The sequence below is a fragment of the Pan troglodytes genome, chromosome 9 (genome assembly GCF_028858775.2).
Source record: "Pan troglodytes isolate AG18354 chromosome 9, NHGRI_mPanTro3-v2.0_pri, whole genome shotgun sequence".
NCBI classification, from domain to species: Eukaryota; Metazoa; Chordata; class Mammalia; order Primates; family Hominidae; genus Pan; species Pan troglodytes.
Genome location: NC_072407.2, coordinates 131,185,841 through 131,207,176, shown reverse-complemented (window position 1 = coordinate 131,207,176; position 21,336 = coordinate 131,185,841). Strand labels below are relative to the sequence as shown.

General features: G+C 36.3%; 1 protein-coding gene across 4 annotated transcripts in view; it reads left to right on the top strand.

Moving 5' to 3' along the window:
- The window catches only part of ARHGAP32 (Rho GTPase activating protein 32), a 317,736-nt gene that overhangs the window by 9,848 nt on the left and 286,552 nt on the right, over positions 1-21,336 (top strand). The window contains exons 1-2 of one of the 4 annotated variants that reach the window (XM_054662827.2): positions 32-132; positions 2,364-2,488. The exons of 2 other annotated variants lie outside the window; for them this stretch is intronic. The gene's annotated coding sequence lies outside the window, so the exon portion shown is untranslated. Of the gene's footprint in view, positions 1-31; positions 133-2,363; positions 2,489-21,336 lie in introns of those variants that run through there. One more of the 4 variants, XM_054662828.1, reaches the window with a different exon arrangement.

Sequence of the window (21,336 nt, the reverse complement as noted above, 5' to 3'; positions counted from 1 at the left end):
ACTTTTAATTTTTTTTAGAGACAGGGTTTTACTCTATCACCCAGGATGGAGTGATCATAGCTCGTTGTAACCTCGAACTCCTGGGCTCAGGTGATCCTCCTACGTCAGCCTTCCAAGGAGCTAAGACTATAGGTGCGTGCCACTGTGCCGGGCTAATTTTTGTAATTTTTGTAGAGACGAAGTCTCTCTATGTTGTCCAGGCTGGTGTCAAACTCCTGGGTTCAAAGGATCCACCTGCCTCAGCCTCTCAAAGTGTTGGGATTATAGGCGTGAGTTATGGCGCCTGGCCATGTACTTCTTTTAAGTCTTGACATGGCTGCCTTTGTCCTCTCCCAGAGAGACCATGATGATCACCTGTATATGTAGCACCCCCACCTCTTTCTTTTATATCATCCCATTTTGTCTCCTTCATATTCATTAATTATTTGCTTATTTGTTTAATAATTAATTTATTTTTCGAGAGAGGGCCTCATTTTGTCACCCAGGCTGGAGTGCAGTGGTGTGATCTCAGCTCACTGAAGCCTCGACTTACTGGGCTCAAGCAGTCCTCCCACCTTAGCCCCCAAGTAGCTGGAATTACAGGTGTGCACCACCACGCCTGGCTAATTTTTGTATTTTTAAATAGAGATGGGGTTTCACCGTGTTGCCCAGGCTGGTCTCGAACTCCTGGACTCAAGTGATTCAACTGCATTGGCCTTCCAAAGCTCTGGGATTATAGGCGTGAGCCACTGTGCCCGGCCATGTGTTTAATTTATAACCCCCCTCTCTCTGAGCTACTCAAGGAGTGAGGGCTTTGTCTAGGCTCCTGCTGTATCTCTAGCATTCCTACTTAATAAACATTTGTTGATGATAGAGAGGTGCTAGAGTCACTTTTAGAAATGGAGCAGGGTTTTCAACAATAATGAGAAGTCACAGGATCCAGCTGCTAGCAGTAGAGAAAGTTGTGATTTGCTGGAGGGTGAAAAATCCATTGAGACAAGGCTGCTTTGGTCTTCTATTTAGTAACTAATTTTGAAGAATGGAGGAATTCACCTTTTTTTTTTTTTTTTTTTGGTGAGGAGGCAAATAACGAAAGAGCAAGATGACAGGAACTTTTAAAGAAAGAAAGGTTACTTCGGGGTGTAACTTTGGTTTTGCCTGTGTCTCATACCACTAGTCTCTGCTTATAGAGCTATATCTTCATATTGCCGCTATATAGGCCCCCAGGGAATATGCCATCTGCCTTTCTCTAATATCAGAATTCCTTCTACATTATCCTTGGGAGGTACTTACCCTCTGCTTCTTTATTTTTACTGTCTGAAAACTCAGTTATTCACATGACCAATTAACTTTTTAAAAAGAGTTCTTATTGTTAGGAAATGTATCTCATTCTATGAAATTGGAACACTACTCCATGCATTTCTGACTCCACACAGATCTGCTTTATTTTTCACATGATAGCTCTTTAGCTGTCTGTGAAAAATGGCTGGTTCTTTTATCTTCCCACCAGTCTTTTCTCTTTCTAGGCTCAATGGATTCATTTTCTTCAACTATTCCTCATAGGACAATGTTTTTAGATTATTTTTCAGGCCCATCCCTAACATTTTTGGGACTTGGGGTAAGGATACAAATTGCAGATCTGCTATGGTTTGGATATTTGGCCCCTCCACACCTAACGTTGAAATTTGATCCTCAACATTGAAGTTGGGGCCTAATAGGAGGTTTTTGGGTCATGAGAGTGGAGCCTTCCTGTCTACATTAATGCCTTCCTTGGGTGGGGGGTGAGTGAGCGAGCTGTCCCTCCGTTAGTTCCCCACAGAGAGCTGGTTGTGGAAAAGAGCCTGGTACCTCCCTCCACTTGCTTCCTCTCTCACCATGTGATCTCTGCACATGCGGGTTCCCCTTTGCCTTCTGCCATGAGTAGAAGCAGCCTGAAGCTTTCACCAGATGCCTAACCTTCCAGCCGGCAGAATTGTGCACCAAATAAACCTTCTTTATAAATTACCCAATTTCAGGTGTTCCTTTATGGCAGTAAGTACTAAACGGCCTAAGACGAGGTTCATATGTCTATGCAAGTTATGAATCAACTTAACTGATAAATAGAAAATGTTCCATTGCTGATTTTATCAAATCAAACTCCATAGTAACCTAGATCAGAGTCAAACAGAGAATTCAGATTCCTCTGAGTTTGTTTTTTTTGTTTTGTTTTTGAGACGGGGTCTTGAAACATATATCTATACAAGTTATCAATCAAGTTAACTGATAAATAGAAAATGTTCCATTTGCTGACTTTATCAAATAAAACTTCATAATAACCTAGATCAGAGTCAAACAGAGAATTCAGATTCCTCTGAGTTTGTTTTTTTGTTTTGTTTTTGAGACAGAGTCTTGCTTTGTTGCCCAGGCTGGAGCGGAGTGCAGTGGCATGATCTTGGCTTACTGAAACCTCCGCCTCCCAGGTTCAAGTGATTTTCCTGCCTCAACCTCCTGAGTAGCTGAGGGACCACAGGTATGTGCCATCACGCCCTGTTAATTTTTACATTTTTATTAGAGAGACGGGGTTTCACCATGTTGGCCAGGCTGGTCTCGAACTCCTGATCTCAAGTCATCTATCCTCCTTGGCCTCCCAACTGAGTTTGTTTTTAGAACAAGCTGAGGTGCAGAGAGTCAGCCTCTGACCTGAGGTCTTCTTCTCTTCCCCAGGCTCCTTGAACTATGAAGTTTGTATGTGCATGTCTGTGGAACTCCAGCCTGTACACCCTTCAAAGAGCAGCTCTTTGACCATTCTTTGGCCTAGGGTTGTAAATACTATTGGTTGGGTCATCTGTCCTTAGGAGAACTGACTCAGGGAAGAGGCCTGAGCAGACCCTGGAAGAGGTGGGAAATTTTGGGGTCCCAGTCAAGATGAGGGCTGGGGCACGTAGGCTGCAGATGGGCACATCCTTTAGGCCCTTAGCACAGCTGGCCCCATGGTCAGGGGTATGGTTAGAGGAAGGCCAGTGCAAGGCCCTCTAAAGCTTGAGGCCTAGGATGGGTGCCATTGTTTAGGTCTGAGCAGTACTGTTCTATGCAAGTAAAACTCTGGTTTTGGTCCTATTGCTAGAGTTGGTTATTGTGGAAAATGGTACAATCTCTCTTATGGTGCCTCAAATTAGATGTGATGTTTTAGTTAGAGCTTCCTAACCAGTGTGCCAGCAGTTCTCTGAATGTGTTACAGATGGGCCAGAAATACTGATTCCCTTAGTTCCCAGGATTATCAGGGGTAGAGTGGCAAGAGCTTCTAGGCTGATCACTTTTCCAGCAGGATGACCTATTTACCCCAGGGTGCCTGTACCAGTGCTATTATGCTACCAGTATCAGGTGCTTTATGGGCAGGTTTAGGAGCATATATATATATATTTTAATGAACATCATCACTTGGTCCACCTGAAAGTGTAAGAGGTGTCACAGTAGGTTTTGTGCCCTTCTTATTAGTAGGGAAATAGATCCAGGTTAAGTCACTTATCTAGTGACATTTTCTTACTCAAGTAGGCCAGTTGAAACTAGAACTCCGTTTTTATGACCTATTTTGGTATTTCTCTCTACTAACCCAAATTGTGTTCCGTGTACCTTTTTTTGGGATAACTTGTCACTCTTATTCATCTAGGGCTTGTAGGAAATTACATTTTTTAGAGCTTTTCTCTCCCAAATTTTGTTACATTGTTTTCCTTTTATTGTTATTTTTTAATCTAAATATTCAATTTTATGTTTAATCCCTACTAAACAGAATTATTTTTATGAGATTCAACCAATTGATGCAGCATCTTGAAACTGGATTTTATGTGTTACTCATTTTTTATAGCTCTCTTCTTTAGATTAGTATTGTATTTAGTTACTACAGTGTTTGTGTGAAATGTGTGAAATGGTCACCTCAAACTCATTTATATAAGGTTAGATTACATAAGGCAGGAAAGTGTGCAGTACATTTTAGAAATATTCCTGTTGTAAAACAGTTAAAGTTCTGGTGCTTACATGTAAATTCACTTGTTTTTTATCTAATGCCTACTTTGTACTGATCTTAAGGAGTGTTATTTTATTGAAACCTCCCAGTAACTCTAGTAGTATTACTATCATAGAAGGGAACTGGGCCTCAGAAATTGTGGTCACTTGATCAGGTTTACTCAACTATGTAGGGGATCGATTCATACTTTAAATCCAGGTCTTTTTGCCCTTCAAGTGCCTGTGTTTTCCTCGGTACTACTTTGTAAATAATGTGAAGTGATTTCTGAATACTTAACTCGGGTTGGGAAGGGGATGTTTTCCACATTTATATTCTTAACATTTAGAGTAACAAATTCTCTGCTATTACTCCTGCACAGGACAACCTCTCTCTCTTCTCTCCCAACAGAGAATTACCATCTGGTCAAGAATGTCAGTAGCGCCAAGGTTGAGAAACCCTGCTGTAAGAGTTCTGAGTAGTCAAGGTTTTACTTTGAGTGCGTTTGTGTTTGCAGTTTCAGCTCTTTACCGTGATGATAGGTACTAGAATGCATGAGAGACGTGAACTACTTGTGCCTCCATAGTTTATATTCTTAATTTGTCCACTTCCCTCCCAGTTTGGAAACAGGTTGACAGTGAGGGTAGAGCAAGATGTTTATCCATTTGTATTCTGTGTTGTTTCTAGAGAATCAGGGATTTTATGTTAGAGACTTTCTGAATGGTGAAGGTTAGGCTTTTTAGGTTTTCATGCAGATTTTTATGATAATTTTCAATAGGAAAAGGTTGTGAGACATGGGCAGTTAAGCTGGCTTTCATGTACTGGCTTGCTAACCCACCTACTCTTATGAAGAGTTGTGTTGATTGATTAGAGCACAGATTTGAAGGAATGGTTGCTCAGTATTCTCATTCAGGTTCTTTGTGTTTTCACCTGTTTTTGAGTTCCAAGGCATGATCAGAACCTCATTATAGCAGTTTTCCCAATTTCTTTTCAGTACCTTCCCAGACCTGATTTTATGTCCCTTTGATCTAGATTACCATGCCCACCTCCTTAAACTTGTTTCAGTGTGTCATTCTAAACTATCAAGAACCATCAAAAGTTCTCTGTCTCCTATGGTTCTATTCAACTCTCTTGCTTGAGCTTCAAGGAGAGCCTTTTTAGAATCCTTCTTAACTCAGGATTCTGTTTCACCAAATGATAAACATCTGTCCTATTAATATTACCAACAGCTACTGTTATTGCTAACTGTTTAATTGTTATGGACATGCTAACGAACTCTTCTAAGCCCCTTACATGTATTATCTGATTTAATCATCACAAGTGCCCCCATGAGGTAGTTACTTATAGTGATATTTTTATTGCAGTAAAATATACATAAAATAAAATTCGCTGTCTTAGCCATTTTTTAGGTGTACAGTTTAGTAGTGTGAATATATTCACATTATTGTGCAATAGATCTCCAGAATGTTTTCGTCTTGCAAAACTAAAACTCTATGACTGTGAAACAACTTGCCATTTTCCCCTTCTCCCAGGCGCAGTAACCACATTCTACTTTCTGTTTCCATGATTTTGGCTACTTTAGATACCCCATATACATGGGATTATACTGTACAATATTTGTCTTTATGTGACTGGCTTATTTCACTTAACATAATGTCCTCAAGGTTCATCTATGTTGTAGCATGCGGAAGGATTTCCTTCTTTTTTAAGGGTGAATACTATTCCATTGTGTGTCCGTACCACATATTGCTTATCCATTAATTGTCAGTGGACGCTTGAGTTGCTTCCACCTCTTGACTATTTTGAATAGTGCTGCTATGAACATGAGTATGCAAATACCTCTTTGAGTTCCTGTTTTCAGTTTTTTGGAGTATACATCCAGAAGTGGAATTGCTGGATCACATGGTAATTATATTTTTAAACTTTCTGAGAAACAGCCATACCCTTTTTCCATTGCAGCTGTACCATTTTATATTCTCATCAAGAGTGCTCAAAGGTTCCAGTTTCTTCACATACTTGGCCACACTTGTTTTCTTTCTCCTTTCCTCTTTCCTCTTTCTTTTTCTTTCTTTTCTTCCTCCTCCTCTTCTTCCTTCTTTCTCCTCCCCCTCCCTCTCCCCCCCCTGCTCCCTGTTTTCCTCCTCCTTCTCCTCCTCTTCTTCCTTCTCCCCCTCCTCCTTTTTTTTTGCCAGTAGCCATTTTAATGGGTAAGGTGATATCTTATCATGGTTTAGTTTGCCTTTCCCTAATGATAGTGATGGTGAGCATTTTTTCATATGCTTGTTGGCCACTTGTATGTCATCATTGAAGAAATGTGTGTTCAAGGCCTTTGCTCATTTTAAAATAGTTTTTTTTGTTGTTGAGTTGTAGGAGTTCTTTACATATTTTAGATATCAATCCTTTTAACAGGTATAAAATTTCAAATATTTTCTCCCATTCTGTGGATTGCCTTTTCATTCTGTTGATAGTGTCCTTTGATATACAAACATTTTGATATTAATGTTGTCTAGTTTATTTTTCCTCTTATTGCCTGTGCTTTTGGTGTCATGTCCAAAAAATTATTGCCAAATCCAGTGTTATGACATTTCCCTCCTATGTTTTCTTCTAAGACTTCCATAGCTCTTATGTTTAGATCGTTGATCCACTTTGAGTTAATTTTTGTATATGGTATAAGGTAAGACTCTAATTTCATTTTTTGTGTGTGAATATCCAGGTTTCTCAGAACCATTTGTTGAAGACTCTCCTTTCCCAGTTAAATGGTCTTCACACTCCTGTAGAAAATCATTTGACTATATATACTAGTACTCATACTAATTTTATAGAGGAGGTGATTGACATTGAGGTGTAACTGATAGACAATATTAACATATTTTTAAAAAGAATTCGTTAACCTTGAAGTAATTTATATTTGGTACAGTAAAATAAAGTGAAGGTTTTTAGGGTTGTGAGGTTTTTTTTTGGTGTGTTGCAGTCTTCTCCCAGGATTTTTGTAGTTCTGCCAGGCCTTATAAAACAACTTTGAAATGGTTTTAAAATAGTAGTTTTGGGCTGGGCCTGGTGGCTTGTGTCTGTAATCCCAGCACTTTGGGAGGCCAAGGCAGGCAGATCACTGGAGGTCAGGAGTTTGAGACCAGCTTGGCCGACATCTGAAACCCCCTGGTGAAACCCTGTCTACTAAAAAAAATACAAAAATTAGCCGGGTATGGTGGCATATGCCTGTAATCCCAGCGACTAGGGAGGCTGAGACATAAGAATCGCTTGAACCCAGAAGGTGGAGGCTGCGGTGAGCCAAGATTGCGCCACTGCACTATAGTCTGAGCGACAGACAAGGACTCCATCTCAAAAAAAAAAAAAATAGCTTTTGCTGTATTTAAAGCTGTTTATTTGTAAGGTGGGTTAAATGAATATATCAACATTAATTCAGTAGATATTTACTACCTATTAGAAGTGGTTTTGTAGGGAATAAAAATTAGGGGCTTCCTTTATGCCATTTATATTGTTAGGAATTAAAAAAACATGAGAGACAGAATGATTTGAAGATAATACAAACTTTTTTTTTGGAGCATGAGGAAAAATTAAAAGTTTGCAAGATCTATTTTAATTCTATTTTATTAGTCTGGCATGCCAGGTTTATTCTTTCATAAGTAAATATTGTTCATGAACATTTTGTCAGGTTTCCGTATTTTCTCTTAATTTGTGTGTTTTAAAAGGCAGACATTATTTCCCTGTGTATATAAAACTCCACCTTCATGTGTCATTTGGTACCATTTAGTTATGGTAATCGCTAAACATAAACATCTCTAAGTTTAGCTGTAAAAATCATCAGAACTTGAAGATTTTTTTCTTGTTACAGCAACAAAGGGATTTCTATATACTATTGCATTTTATTGCCAAATAAGATTCTAATATGTTTTGGTTGCCTTTTTTAACAGTTGCACCATTAATATGGGGATCATTTACTGAGATGTTTAAGTCAAAATTACCTTTGATTAACAGAACAAATTGCCTTTTCAGCTGTTTGCTCCCAATAAGAAGCAGTTTTCATCCATTTATTTACTTAAGAGTATTTCCTGAAAACTCTGGTGAATTTCTCAGCACCAAGTTGTTTAACATAGAAGAGAGGTGGAAACAAAAAATGCTTGGTTTTTACTGGCTTTCTTTTAGCATTTCTGTCTAGTTGAAATGGGGGCCAGGCTTGCACACATAGACAACTGAATTAATGTAACCGGACCTATTCCATCTAGGCTGACCTCTTGAAAGATAGGAGGGGAAGTCTAAAACAGGAGAAAAGTTTTAGAAATCCTTTGGATTAGGCTTACCCAGATTAGTGGTGTGTAAAATATTATGATATTCTTAGTGTTTCAGGATTATGGATTTTAGTAAAAGCAGAAAAAAATAAATTCTTGTTTAAATGAATCTATAATGGCACCAGTGGTTTGGAAACATTTCTGAGTTACTTGATTTTATGCGAAAAAATCTGGAATAACTTTTCCTTTTTTCCTTTAGACCATTTTTCTTTTATTTAACCTAATCCGAGCCACTTTATACCAATAACAATATTTCTGAATTCCTGTGATCTTTTATTTCCTTTTTGCTACTTTCAGCTGTGTTTCTCTCCACTCTAAGCTCATTAAAGTTAAAAAAAAAAAGATTGGACCCATTTTTTTTTCTGAGGAGTGTGGCGTTTAGCACCCTGTGGTGGCTCAGGATATTTTAAGTAGTATTTTCAGCTTTCTAGAAGTGTTTGCCTTATTTAGAAATAGTTATGGAAAGTTTTCTGTTTGGAGGAAACTTTCTTATCTTTGTTCTGGCAAAGTTCTTTGATCCTTTCAGCATCATGATTCAGTTGGTTTGTGTTCATGTAGGAGTTTGCAGCCTAGCTGCTAAAAAAGTTATGTCAGAGATGCTTATGTAACCCTTTTTAGATTAATTATTGGCTAATATTTTTGGGAGTAATTATTTTTTGATTGCTCAGCTGTAACATATTTTATTGTGCTAAGATTTTGGAGGTTGCTTTTAGCGCCTGAAAGTAGTAGGAATTTATTTTTAAAATGGATGCTTTAAGGTAGACAGCTTAAACAGTTAAATGTTTGATTTTTATGTTTAAAGAATTATTAAAGTATATAAATAAACACAATATTATATTTTACATGATCATACTAAGGTGTTTCGCAGTTACAGAATGAGGAGCTTATTTTTTAAGACTTTTATCTATTTGAAAATAAATGTCACAACTGAGATTTCTTATTTAAATATATTTATTATCACATTTTAAGAAAGAAGTTTTAGTTTATAACTCTGTGTGAAAGCCCGTAATAAATTTATTCACTTTTTATCTTTCATGATTTAAGTAGAGACAGGGTGAGAAAAACCCTGAAGAAAGTCAACAAAAGCTTTCAAAACAGTGTTATCAGAGGTATGATAATTATGATAAGAAATCATAAGACCATTGCCGCCAGTGATGTTATTTGTGTTTGACTAGAATTATCAGTTTTTTATGCCCAGGTAAACAAATTATTTTATTTCACAAAGGAGATTTAATAATTTATGGTTGAAGTGTAAATGAAATACTGTGGCTCTTCAGTTGTGTAATGCTCATGCCGGTCTCAGATGTAAAAGTTCAATCAGTGAGTTGTTGCAGCCCATTTCATTGAAGGAATGGAGACAAAAGTTTGTTTGTAACTACCATGGAACTGAGCACAAAGATGCCAGTGACCTTTGAACTTCTGTGGCTGTGCATCTGAACAAGGGATTGTTTGAGAATGGGAAAAGCTGCCAGTAGACTTGGGATATGCTTTCTCCTTGTTTTCTACAGAATTGTTGAATGACCCTACTCCAGAAAAACAAAAAAACAAAAAACAAAACAAACAAAAAGCTTAATTGGAAGAAATTCTTACTGGTCTCAGAAGAATCTCATGTCTGCATAGCAAAATCTAATTAGATATTCATATCCCAAAGTGATAGTCATTAAAAATACTGTCTCCACTTACAAAAATGGCAACGTTAATTACTGCCATTTTATGCATTGACAAGGCTGGTAGGTGCTTGTGGTTTCTTCCTCTGCAGTTCTTATTATGTTCTTATTAAAAGCTATCTTCCAGTTCTATGGTTGGAAAATCCTTCTATATCTGGGTCACACTAATTCCTTAGCTTTTTTTTTTTTTTTTTTTTTTTTTTACATTGCTTAAATGTTAGGCATTATTCTGAGAGTGAAACCTGTATTTGTCAAATGAATGAGTGAAGTAATAAATGTACAGGAAAAGTATTTTTTTGTGTGTGTGTGAGAGAGGAATAATGGCATTTGCAGTACTCTTTTTTTTTCTTCCAAAGTGCTTAACAAAAAACTAGTAACATCTCTCAGTATGAAAATACCATAAATACAGTATCTCTTTTGCAGCCATTGTATATAGTTCTCTTATTTACCCTAGCCAGTGTTCAAACTGGGCCCAAACACGACTATTTTTCAATTTTGTTGTCTTTAGAAACAGCTGAGTATTCATTACTAATCTTTCCATTTTGGAGAAAAAGCTGGTTCTAGTTTATATTGTTGCATATCCTGTCTTACACATGATTAATAAATTATGAAGATGTTTATATTTGAAGTTAATGTACCAATTTGCCATTACATAGTGCATGTGTTTTTAAGTGGTTCCTTTTTCCCATCAGTAATGCATTTGTGCATATTATTTCATATACTTTTAGGTAGTTCTCTTTATGACTAGTGGCTAGCACCATAATTTAGCTCATAGGTTATGATAGAGTGCAGAAATCTGTCATCATATTGCTTAACTGGAGTCACTGGGATTGAGTTTATGATTTCATTAGCTGTATTGTCTTGGTACCTGATAGGGGTAAGATGGGAAAAATTAGTACAGTAGTTATAATAAGAAAAGTGGTTGACTATTAACTTTCCTGAATGTGTTGAAGTATGTGTTAAAATACTGATTTATCAAAAATTTAAAATAAAATCTTAACTGGTTGATAGTTGGAGAATTTGTTCATCATAGTCCTGTGAAAAATTATTTAGGAAGTTTAGCTTTGAGTCTCGATTTATCAGCTACTCTTAAGAAATACAATAATTTACTGGCAGAAGTTCTTTAAGCTCTTTTTATGCATCTGTCTTAAATGCCTAAGACAACTAGGGCCTCCAGGAGTGGGTTATCTGGGAGGCTAGTTCCTTAGTGGAGGCAGAGATTTGGGGTGAAGGGGACTGTGACTGTGAAGGAGAAAGTTTGGCTGTAGGGAAAATGGTGGATAGAGTGGGAGCTCGGAGCTGGAAGAAGTTAAAAAGAGGGACGTGGCAGGCACATACTGCTGCAGATAGCAGGCTGCCTTTCAGATCCCAGTCTAAAGGAAACAAGAGAAGGAATCAGAACACCGGGGTCTGCAGCCATCAGATCGCCTTACCTGATGGAGGAGACAATCTTTAAATGGCTCACAGATTTAGAAAGTTAAACTCAACCACCTGGGGTTGATCAATGTATCTTTTACTCAGTTTTAGTTTTGGTTTATTTTGATTAAATTCTCTCCTCCGATGGTTGAATTTGGTTTAGATTTTAATATGATAGTTGTTTAAGAGAGAAAAAACAAACCATAGCACAGCACAGAACATATATTTGACAAAGTGCTATAAAATTGCCATATAACATTAGTGAATTGAATATTCCCTTTAAAAAAATCTTAACACGAAATGTATTACATGACTATTTTAGACAAAAATAAGACTTTTTTGAACTGTTCATTTTATTGACATGTTTTATGAAGGGAAAAGATAAAGAAGACTGAAGAATATGGAAAATATTAGGTAAATAATAGCATTTTTCACACCTATTATTCTGAGAGTAAAAGTATGTATCATCAGATAAATGCCACATTACTTGATTTTATGAAATGGCCAATGTTAAGTTAATTTGGATGAATAGCAAATAATGCTTTGGGTCAGAAGGGGTAGACTGAGATTTCATTGTTCATTCTGAAAAAAATTTGTCAGGAAGTAAGTACTCTGTTTAGGATTTAAGAAGTTCTGTTTTTTTTTTTTTTGGTTAATTATTAACTTACTGCTTCTAAGAACTGAGTATTTAGAAAACTTATTCAATGTTTTCTGTAATTTTAAAAATTAATGAATTATTTATTTTTAAGCAACAAAGTTTTGTTATGTTGCCCAGTCTGGACTTGAACTCCTGAGCTCAAGTGATCCTTCTGCTTTAGCCTTTTGAGTAGCTGGGGTTATAGGCATGCATCATCATGCCTGGCTGTAATTGTTTTTTTAAATACTAAAATTGAGATCTGAAATGAAAACAGTCTTGACATTGCTCTATAGCTACTAACTGAAGAAATGGTGACTGTGCCCTGCCTTTTATAGTACCTGAACTTTTCTACATTTTCCTCCTGTGGTAAATAATATGAAAGATGCTTTAGAAAAATAGTTCCCAGACTTGTACCACAGAGAATTGCTTCTAGTGCCATAAGTCACAAACTTGTAAGTTGCTAGACTTAAAAAATATTTCAGTATTGGTAAACATTATCAAGTGCACACCATGGTATAGCAGATTTTCCTACTTGTCTGAGGTTCATTTCTTCCCTTTTCCTTTCTAATAGAATTTAAATTTTGTTAGAAGCAAAACACAAAGCTTTTTATGCCTAGCTTAAAAACTATCGATGTCTTAGCTTCCCTTCCTACTGAGGTAGCCATGTGATCTAGTCCTGGTCAGTGAGATGTATGCAGAAATTTCTAGACGAAGCTTTTGGGAAAGCCCTTTTAGCCATTTCTCTTTCCTCCTGCCTAGAAATTAGACATGATGACAAGCTGTAGCAGTATTCTAGAGACTTTTAGGGAAAGGCTAAGAGATTCGCGGAAGTCTTAGCCCTTGTGTTCTTGAACTGCCAAACCAATGTCAGCAAGCGCTTCTCTCTGAACTTCCATTTCGTGAGGAAAATAAAGCCCTATCTTGTTTAAGCCCCTATAGTTTGGACTTCTTTTTACATGCATCTAAACATTATCCCTAACTGATATGATAATTTACATGCCCGTTATGATATTCTTTCAGGAGATTTGGATTCTTCTTACAGTTTAACAAGGGATGTTATCCGACTTCAAATCCAGAAGTCTCCAAGATTTTTGGAATTATTTATTTTAGACTTGATTGGACCAGCTGGATATCCAATTGGATGGATGTTAGTTACTTCTGGAGGGTTTCTTGCCTTTCAAAAATAGCCTGTAGCATTTCTCACTGTCATTTCATCCTCTCTCAGTTTAAGTCCCTGGCTTCATCTTGCTACATAATCTATATTGAAACCATAGAGCTCCCTCTGATTGGAGAGAATGTCCATGTAGTTATAGCACAATTAGGGTCATTTGGATTGGTCAAGGACAGGAATTTGACTGCTGACCTTATCTCCCTCCATACCAGAATTAATTGCGGTATTTTTTTTCCTTTTTAAAAATTTTAAACTTTTTCATGTATCATACACGTGTTGAGTAAGTGCATAGAACATACATATTCAACTCTATGACTTCTCACAGCTTGAACATACATGTGACTAGCATCTGATCAAGAAGTGAAGCTTGATTGTCCTTGTGGGTTGTCAGCATGCAGGCTTCTAACAGCATGGATTTGTTTTTGCCTGTCTTATTTTATATGCTGGAATTGCGCAGAACATATTCTTTTGTCTCTGGTGTCTTTTGCTCAGCATTGTCTATAAAATTTATCCATATTATTATATGTAATTATATACATTCTCATTGCTGTATAGCATTCCATTATGTGAATACATCTCAACTTATCTACTGTTGGTGGGCATTTGGATTGTTTTCAGTTTTGACTTATGAATATTACTCCTGAGAACATCCTACAACATATCTTTTGGTAAACATATGTAAGCATTCTGTTGAATGTATACTTTGGAGTAGAATCCGTGGATCATAAGGTATCAGTAACAAATGAGAGTTTAAACTCCTCTGCATTCTCATCAGCACTTGATGTCATTGTTTTTAACGTAGTCCTTCTGGTGGGTGTATCTTTTGTGAAGTGCCTGTTTATGCCTTTTGCCCATTTTTCTGTTGGGTCATTTGTCTTGTTTGTGAGAGTCTTTTTTATATTCTGGCTACTAGTTTTTTGTCAGATACTTGTATTGTGAGTATCTTTTCCTGCTGTCTGGGTTACATCTTTGTTTCTTTAAGTGTCTTTTGAGGCCTAGGTCTTAATATAGTCCAGTGTATCATGTTTTTCTTTATGGTTAGTGCTTTTTGGATACAGTTAAAAAAGATTTTTGCCTACTCTAATGTCTGAGAGATGATCTGTTTTATTTTCTTCTGTAAAAGCTTTATCGTTTTATCTTTTGTGTTTAGATCTGCATTTTTTCTGTAACGCTTTTTGTGTAGGTTGTGAGTTGGGGGTCGCAGTACCTTATTTTCACATGAGATTTAGTAGAGTCAGCACCATTTATTAAAAAGATGATCCTTTTCAATTGCATTGCAGTGTCAGCTTTGTTGTAAATCAGGTAAACCACATATGTGTGGGTCGTTACTCGACTTTGTTTATTCTCTTATGTTATTTTTCCTACCCTTCAGCAAATACTGTGCTGTTCCAATTATTATAACTTTATGACACGTTTGGTTACCTGTTAGTTTTAATGTATCCAGCTTTATTCTTCCTTAAGATGGCCTTAGCTAACACTGAGGATTGTCAGCTGGTTAGGTGGAGTTAATATTTATTTTGTATGCCTTCTAACTTTGACCATACACCATCCCTCAACCAGCTGACTGAAATACTGGCATTAATCCAGTTAGCCATCAAGAGAACCTAGCTAGACTTCTAGCCTCTTAATGGATTTTCAGATTTATTGAGTGAACAGAAAATAATTTATTGGTGTACACACAATACATCACATTTAAAATCATTGCTCATTTTTAGCGTAAATCACTGCAGTGTTCAGTAGTAAAATATCTAGTTCAAATGTGTGCATTTCAGTGTGCTGATACTTAATTTTCTCATTTGTAAGTAACCAGTTGTTTCCTTTATCATTATGACCAGCTCCGTAGATGCCATGTTTGGAAATTAGTTTGCTTAAAAAGGTGAAACAGGAATAGTGAAATAAAAATAAGACTGAATCTATTTGGAAGAATTAATTATCTGTGTGTGACATTTAAAGGCAATGATCTTTGTTAGTACCAACTAGATATTGACAGTTGAAAGAAGTTTGTTCTCAGTGCCCTGCCTTCTTTCCCCTTCCATTTCACATTGCTTCTGTTGGAGGAAATGCTAAGGTTTTAATGTAAAATAGTTACTATTTATCTTCAAAAGTGACCATTTTAAAATCATGTTTACTTATTTTCTTTGTGGGGTGGAGAATGGGAAGGAGGAAGGGAAGCAGTGAGCCTTTGGGATGCAGTGACTGTATTCCAGATTCCCATATGACATGTCATCAAATATGATACATTCTTTAAAATTGAGACTATCTTAGGAAATTGAAAATATATGATCACTATACTAACTTTGGGGAACCTTTTTTCTACTTTTAAAAATAGGTTACCAATGATCACAGATCAATGTGCACATGGGCTGTATGAATATTTTCCCCCCCTTTCAATTAATAAATGGTGAGTTACAAGGGTGTAGGGGTCATGCTTGTCAAATATTTGAACTGAATGTGAGTTAGGCATCTAAAGCTATAATCACACTTATTTACTTCTAATTACAAATAAAGATGCACCATTTCATTTATAATGTAATTTTAATGGAATTAAACTTGAACAGTTAACACCACATAATTATATCCTATTTCAGTTAGAATAACTAACCAACCCAACTTTTCTATGATATCGGTCACAGTCTGTCTATATAACTGTATTATGGGCAGAAATTTTCCTCTGTTAGTGGATCAGGTACATATTGTGACCCAGTGATCTCAGTGACAGCATTTGTTGAACAGACCTTTATGGAGTGCATATTAATTTTCAAACACTTTGTAAGCACTAGAATATAAAGATAATTAAAATAGATATGATTCCTGTTACCATAGAACTTTCCAACCGGAGTTGGATACCTCAGGTTTATAAACATATTGTACTTGTACTACTTGAATTTGCATACTAATAACAATAAGTAATTTTTGATTGCCCTATGAGGATTCAGGCTTTCTATTCCAATTAAGTATAAGGTTCTTAGTACAATGTGTTAGTATCAGATTTTCACATATTGTGGGCTACTTTTCCTCAACATGTAATTTAGTTAATAGTGTATAAACTAGTTAGATTTAGCCTTTTGCACTCCATGCAAAGCGTATTCTTTCTGAAAATATTGTGGTTCTGTTTATGAGTGCTTGTGGAAACAAGAGCATCTAAAATAAACATGTGTTACATGTTCTTTATGTATTATGTTTCCTATCTATCACTCTTTTTGCTAGGATTGAAAAATAGTGAGAGTATGTACCTACCTAGCCATACATTATGACCATATTTGGTAACACAAAATATGTCCTTATTCACAGATGTAATTTGTCTACTTAACTATCACTAAGTGCCTGTTTAAGAAGCAAAGCAAGATAGTGAATAGAGTAGGGAAGAGACTCTTAATGGATCTTTATCTGGCAGTTCCTTCCCCCAAAACATATCTCAGCTTATTTTATCTGTATAGTTATACTTTTATACCTTTTAAACCACTCAAATTTGTCTGCCTCTCTCCATCTCCAGTGCTGCTACCCTAGTTGTGAAAGGTATTCTCTCTCCAGTTGTTGCTGCAGCCTCCTTATTGTTCTGTTTGGCCAAAACCTAACTGATTCCAGTTCATTCTTCCTCTATTTTCAAGCCAGAATAATTACTAAGATGCATATGCAAGATTCAGGGAGCTTCTGTAGGTGGGGATTCCCTAGTGAGTTTAATGTTTAGTCCAGAAAGGAGCTAGCCCATGCTGAGTAGAGGGATTAGCGTTTACAAAGGCTTTCATGTTGTAAACCACAGCAGCAAGCTCCATTGGAACAAGGAGGTAGCCTCCCCGAGACTGTGGTTCTTTTACGGTTAATAGTCGTTTACCTCTTTGCATGCTGGCATCAGTCATAGTACTTTATGGCAGTATATTCTTGCTTTAATGCAAATTCATGTAACAAAATTGTATGCAAATCCAGATACACTTGAACCTTGCTTCTCCTACTCAGTTGAATTTGGAAGACCTCTTCTGCTGCCCTTTATATCTAATCGCTTGCTTCTATTGATGCTTTACTGGACTGTTTTACTCTTTTGTGTGTGTTTAGTTAAGAAGAAGAGCTAATTCTTAATGGTGATCAATATTTTGCCCGGTTCAGTAAATATCTTTAATGAGTTGGAATCCGCTCTCAAGGACCGAAGTTGCCAGATAAACTGTTAAGTGAAAACAGTGTATTATTAGCATACCCATTGTCCTGAAAACAATACAGTTAGCACAAGTACCATCTATTAATTAGCTAACCGTTCTTGCCTCTTACCCAGTTTTCGAGAGTAGGAGTTTGTTGTGTTCTTCTATTGCTAATCAAAATTAGACATGACTACAGTTGAGAGTAAAGCTGTAAAATTGGAAATAAACCAATTAGTGTAAGTGATGGTAAAGGTGTTAAAGATGATACAAGTATACTGTAGATGTAAAGTTAAAGTTAATTTAGAATTGGTCTAAAACTATAAATTGATATTACTACTTTTAATAATTGATATTTAAATTATATTTGAATTATTGTAATTATAATAGTTGATATTATTATTTACTTTTTCTGTAGTGTGACAATACAAGGCTGAAGCACATAATCATACTGGCTTATTTGTGGTAATGGTACTTTTTTTTTTTTTTTTTTTTTTTTGAGATGAAGTCTAGCTCTGTCACCAGGCTGGAGTGCAGTGGCACAATCTCAGCTCACTGCAACCTCCGCCTCCTGGGTTCAAACAGTTCTCCTGCATCAGCCTCCCCGAGTAGCTGGGATTACAGGCACACCTCGCCACACCGAGCTGATTTTTTTTTTTTTTTTTTAATAGAGTCGGGGTTTCACCGTGTTGGCCTGGATGGTCTCAATCTCCTGATCTGGTGATCCCCCCACCTCGGCCTCCCAAAGTGCTGGGATTATAGGTGTGAGCCACCGCGCTGGGCTGGTACTTTGTTGTTTTTAACCTTCAGTATTTTCTGCTTTATTTCTTCGATAAATGTGGTTATAAATATATGTAATTCATATATTGTTGATGTGTTTCAGTATGATCATTAGACAGATTTCTGTCAAATATGTCATGTTAAAATTTAGTTGCACTTAAACATTGAGCTTGAGCAACTTAGATGTCATTTTCTGTTTTCCTAAATACATTTTCATATATTTATATAGACTGCTTATTTTTAGAAGTCTACTGTTTTCTACCATATGTTTTTTATAGTCAGAGGCACAATTTCTACTTAGTGAGGCTGTTCTAAGGTTCTGTGATGTAGGGTGATGGAAATGACTCATTTAGTTAGAATCGTATTTCATAGCCTAGGTTTTTGGAGCACGTCGTATTTCATTGAAAGAGAGACGAGATGCTTGAGAAAAAGGAGAGTCTGTAAACTAGATAAAAGTAATGGCATTTTTGCCAACTTCATTACCTCATCATCAGCACCTTTGGAGTTACTTAGTGGTGCCTCATCAAGATAGGATCTGTTTACTTTCTTGTCTCTTATTTTAGAATTCTCTTAACCAGTATCTGAGAAATTGCAACTTGCTGATTTAAATTCTTAGATATTTTCTTGATTTAAGCCAAATTTGAGGTTGGATTTTAGCATGCAGTGTAACTTTTTAGTATTTGTTACTTGGATAAATAACTATTTAAAAGGCAAAAATAGTAGAATTCATACACTGCTTATGGGTGTGCTGAATGGTGTGATTTCTATGAAGATTAAGTGAGGTATGACATATGTAAGCTAGTTAATTTTCTTCTTCTTGCTTTTCTTTTTAATGTCATAATAGTTAAAACTCTTTCAATTGAATGAAAAATACCATGGAGCTATTAACAGAAATACAAATGTGTTAAAAAATGAGACTGTTGAAAAGCTTATGATAGTTTCAGAAATAATTCTGCTACAGGATAGAAAGTGAGAATTTTCATTAGAGCCAAACAAAGAGGTATAAGATATCACTTTGGATGGTAGGAGGAGGCTGGAATGAAGCCTCAGTGTTCTGTAGGAACCAGTTGTTAGTCAGCAATAGCATGGTTTTCAAAGTATGGTTTATTAAAAATTTCCCACAAATTCAACCTGATTAATTTTTTAAAAGTTGTGTTGTAGATAAATTGCTGTCCTTATTCATCATGGCTATCAATATTAAGAAATAATAGTATTCAGGGTTCCAGGATAATAAGTTTTGCGGTAGTAATTCAATATGTAAAATGAGTTATCATTTCACAGGTTATAGTTCAGTGGCATAAGATAATTAGGGAAAATAGACACCAACAAAATCTTCACAGCAGTTAGTGATTACATTCCTCTTAACACATGTTTATCAGAAGTATAACAGAAAATACAGAAATTTGCGTTTTCCCTGTTTTTCAGGGGGGTGTCACTGACAGAGGCTTGCTCTGTTGCCCAGGCTGGAGTGCAGTGGTGTGATCATAGCTCATTGCAGCCTCAACCTCTTGTGCTCAAGCAGTCCTCCCACTTCACCCTCCTGAGTAGCTGGGACCACAGGCATGTACTACCACACCCAGCTAATTAATTTTTTTTTTTTTTGTAGAAATGAGATCTCCCTATGTTGCCCAGGTTGGTCCTAGAACTCCTGGGCTCAAGTGATCCTCCCGCCTCAGCCTCCTAAAGTGCTGAGATTACAGGTGTGAGCCACCACGCCCTGCCTCACAGTCTTAAACGGGAACATTAATTGACATCAAACAACCAGTTAAGTGGCAAAGTTGGAGTCTAATTCTGGATTTACTGGATTTCAGAGTACCAGCATTGCTGTTTCTAGTATTGCTGCCTCTAGATGTTTTCATAAAAAAAACCCAAAACTTTTTTAAAGGACTAAATTAAGGTGTGGTGGATATCAAATGTTTCTATTATTCCATTTGTTTCCTTATTTAGTCATTTCTTGAGTGAATAAACTTGATCTAGTTTATGGCTTTCTTCTTCTTATAGTCTCACTCTTGAATTGCAGCCCTTCAAGAATGCCACATATTGGAAAACAGTTTGGGATAGATTTTCATGTGGTAGAAAATGAGTCTACTTTGGGAAACCGCTTTAATTGTGTAACAGTGAGTCAGCAGCAGTGTCTTAGATTGTAGTCTGCAGTTGAGACCTGGCATTAGCATCTGTCTTTGTAAGTATCTACTGGTAATAAAAAAATCTCAGTATTAATACCAGTGCAGAGTACTTTTTATAGATATGCGAAATCCTTTCGAATTGATACTTCTGAGTTGATTTGCACTCTGGTGTATGTATGTATGTATGTGTGTATATATATATATGTATATATGAGTATTACTTTTTTTAATATATACTGTATGTATATAAAGAGTATTACTGTTTTTTTAGTGAAACCCAATCCTCTTCACCTTATAGACTGCAAAGTTTTTTTTTGGTGTGTCTCAGTAGTGTCTTTATATTTTTAACTTGCCATGTAGTTGCTTTACTCATTGGTTATCTAGGATATTTTGTGCTGTTTTTAATGAATTCTAGAAAGATTCTCTTTTAAATGTATCCTCTGTCTTATGGAAACCTGTTAATTTTTTTATCTAATTCATTACCATTTGCACCATTTGTTATAAGAGCTAATTCGAGTGGCATTGTGTCATCTTTTTCTTTTGGTTTGCTAAGTGACCACGTTTAGAGGAAATGGACTCCAAGCTCCATGAGGACAGAGACCATGCCTGCTTTATTCACTATATACTATGTTTTGCACAGTACCTGGGACACAATAGGCACACAGTAAAGCTGAGTACACAAGGTTATGGCTAAATGCAAATACAGCAGAAAAAAACACATGGTCATAGTTAACTCTAGCTTGAGTCATCAGCAGTACTGATGGGGAAGCACGTGTACAGGAAAAGGATGAGAGGAGGATTCAATCAGGTTTTTGGAAGTATATGAGAAACTAATAATAGTGATAACATTTTTAAAGACTTATATTCCAGGCACTGTGTTATGACCTTTATGTGTACTATTTATCTGTAGACAGCACAGAAAACAATACCACAACAAAAGAATAATCAAAAGGTTGGAAAATGTCCTAGTTAGCTTAAGTAAAAGGAGGCTGGGGTGATTTAGGCACAGAGCACTACTTATAAAGATGTTTTGTTCAGGAGTTGTTGAGGTGTTGGTGAAGCATAGAATGATTTTCACTTAGATTTTGATTAAGAGTAAATTTTTAAAATTTAATTTTTAAATTTTAAATCGAAATAACGGGAGCCAAGA